Below are 3,259 nucleotides of genomic sequence, written 5' to 3'. Positions count from 1 at the left end.
CATTTGGAACTTAGGCTTTTTGCTAGATTTAAAAAAACCAAACAATCAATTACAAGGATTAAGCACCAAGATAGCTTTCTTGAGGTCCAGCTTAAAGGCTACAAGCAAAACAAAAGCACCTGGGGTTAGCACAGAGGAGTCCACAAGCCATAAAGAAATAAAAGAGATAAACCTAATTGCATCTTCCTAGACATTTCCTGATCTATTACATATCTGGGGTTTCAAATGAGTAGTTTCTAGGTATGATCTGATGATTTTTTCATACCTGGCCCAAAGCTTTTACAGCATAGTTCCAGCCCTGTCTCTGCTCCTCCGGAGAAGAACAACAGACAGACAAAGGGGAAGTTTTTTCCAATTTTAAAAAGTTCTGGCCTTCCCATTGGCTCTTTTGGTCAGGTGCCCACTCCCTTCCTTTTCCAGACCACATGACACTAAATTCCATTTTGGTACCTGTGTTTTTCCATGAACTGGGCTGGGAACTTAGCTTGAAACAAAAGGTTTCTGCCATATGGAGAGACTATATAAGGTGGGGAGTGACATCATGATTTGTCTTCACTCCCCCACAATTCAACACCTGAAAGAAGCTCTGGAAGACAAAGGATTGGGAACAGGGGAGGGGAAGCCAAGCTGCAAGGCACATGTTCCTTGTGCCTTAAGAATGTGCAAGCCTGCTTGTATCATCAGTCACGGGGAGATTTTGCTAATTCATATCTATCTAGTAATTTAGTCTTAGTTTCCAATTTTGTTTATTTGCTAGGTAATCTGTTTTGCTCTGTTTGCTATCACATATAATCACTTAAAATCTATCTTTCTGTAGTTAATAAACTTGTTTTATAAGAACATAAGAATGGCCATACTAGGTCAGACCAAAGGTCCATCTAGCCAAGTATCCTGTATTCTGACAGTGACCAATGCCAGGTGCCCCAGAGGGAATGAACGGAACAGGTAATCATCAAGTCCTGTCGCCCATTCCCAGCTTCTGGCAAACAGGCTAGGGACACCATCCCTGCCCATGCTGGCTAATAGCCATTGATGGACCTATCCTCCATTAATTTATCTAGTGCTTTTCTGAACCCTGTTATAGTCTTGGCCTTCACAACAGTCTCTGGCAAAGAGTTCCACAGATTGACTGTGCGTTGTATGAAGAAATACTTTCTTTTGTTTGTTTTAAACCTGCTGCTTATTAATTTCTTTTGGTGACTCCTAGTTCTTGCGTTATGAGAATAAGTAAACACTTCCTTATTTACTTTCTCCACACCAATCCTGATTTTATAGACCTCTATCGTATCCCCCCTTAGTCGTCTCTTTCCCAAGCTGAAAAGTCCCAGTCTTATTAATCTCTCCTCATATGGAAGCTGTTCCATACCCCTAGTCATGTTTATTGCCATTTTCTGAAGCTTTTCCAATTCCAATATACCTTTTTTGAGATGGGGCGACCACATCTGCGCACAGTATTCAACATGTGGGCATACCATGGATTTATATAGAGGCAATATGATATTTTGTGTCTTTTTATCTATCCCTTTCTTAATGATTCCCAACATTCTGTTTGCTTTTTTGACTGCTACTGCACATTGAGTGGATGTTTTCAGAGAACTATCCACAATGACTCCAAGAATTCTTTCTTGAGTGGTAACAGCTAATTTAGACCCCTAAAAAGTATGGCTCTGGTTTGGGAATCCCCCTCACATTCTCAGCCATGAAGACTGATGCAAAGAATTCATTTAGTTTCTCCACAATGGCCTCATCATCCTTGAGTGCTCCTTTAGCATCTCGATTGTCCAATGGCCCCACTGGTTGTTTAGCAGGATTCCTGCTTCGGATGTCCTTAAAAATTTTTTTGCTCTTAGTTTTTGACTCTTTGGCTGGCTGTTCTTCAAATTCTTTTTTGGCCTTTCTAATTATGTTTTTATGCTTTGTTTGTCAGAGTTTATGCTCTTTTCTATTCTCCTCATTAGGATTTAACTTCCACTTTTTAAAGGATGCCTTTTTGCCTTTCACTGCTTCTTTTACTTTGTTGTGTAACCACAGTGACACTTTTCTGGTTCTCTTACTATGTTTTTTAATTTGCGGTATACATTTAAGTTGAGCCTCCATTATGGTGTCTTTAAAATGTTTCCATGCAGGTTGCAGGGATTTCACTTTTGGCGCTGTACCTTTTAATTTCTGTTTCACTAACCTCCTCATTTTTGTGTAGTTCCCCTTTCTGAAATTAAATGCTATGGTGTTGGGCTGCTGTAGAGTTTTCCCCACCACAGGGATGTTAAACCTTTACTAGTGTGTCTTTAAGTGAGGTGTTTGGGAAAATCTCTGCTTGGTAAACAAAGGCTGTTGCACATCTTCCCCACATCGAGTGGGGAGAGAATTAATTAATGAGCTTGCATTGTACAGATCCTGTGCAGTGCAAAATGATACAATTCTGGGCTCATACTCCAACAGGGGTGCAAGGCTGGGGAGCTGGGAAAATGGAGGTTGTCTCCTGTTTGTCCTTGCGTGGCTTAGGTAAAGCACTGAGGTAACTCAGTTAGGTGTGTGGCGTCACCCGCTGTCATGTTGGGTGATAACAGGGCCTGGAGGGGCTGGCTGTGTATCACCAGTAGAGCAGTGTGAGAAAGGACAACTCAGCTGAATTGTTAGGAGGCACAGCAGTTCCAACCACTCCCAGACTACACCCCGGGGAGTGACAACCTCTCACAGCGGGCAATGACCCTAACTCAGGCTGAGCAGAGGGAACCTTTTCCCAGTGCCCTTCCCAGCAATCCTCCCACCCTTTGCCCAGCCCAGTGCTGCCACGCTTTCCCTGCCAAAGTTACCGACTGGGTGTGAGAGACCTTTCCTTCTCCTGCTGCACCTCCCCCTGGCATTTTTCTGGCTCACTCAGCCTCTCTCCCTGGCAGCCAGGCCCAAATGTGGAGCAGAGGGGGCAGGACAGAGATGCTTCTCACGTTTGAGGGTGGCTACTCTTGTTTGCTGCCTTTGTGTACAGAGCCTGGCTGGGGAAGGGGTGGCTCGCCTCCTGTCTCACTGCCTGGACCTGGGTGCCAGGAAGAGGGGGCTGGTTGCAGGACCACAGCCCAGCCTAGTGGTATTGTTTTCACAAGAGCCCCAGGGCTGTAATGTTACCAGGGGGCTCGCTCCAGCTCAGCAAACAGCAGGAGTCAGTTCCAGGAAGGGAAACACCCAGGTGCTGCTACAGGGGGGGCTTGTTTCTGAGCTCGGGAAAGTGAACCTTACCCTGTTACACTGTCCAGAGGGAGCC

This window comes from Eretmochelys imbricata, chromosome 12 (assembly GCF_965152235.1).
Source record: "Eretmochelys imbricata isolate rEreImb1 chromosome 12, rEreImb1.hap1, whole genome shotgun sequence".
NCBI lineage: Eukaryota > Metazoa > Chordata > Testudines > Cheloniidae > Eretmochelys > Eretmochelys imbricata.
The sequence above is the reverse complement of the archived record's forward strand: the minus strand, read 5'-3'. Positions refer to the sequence as shown.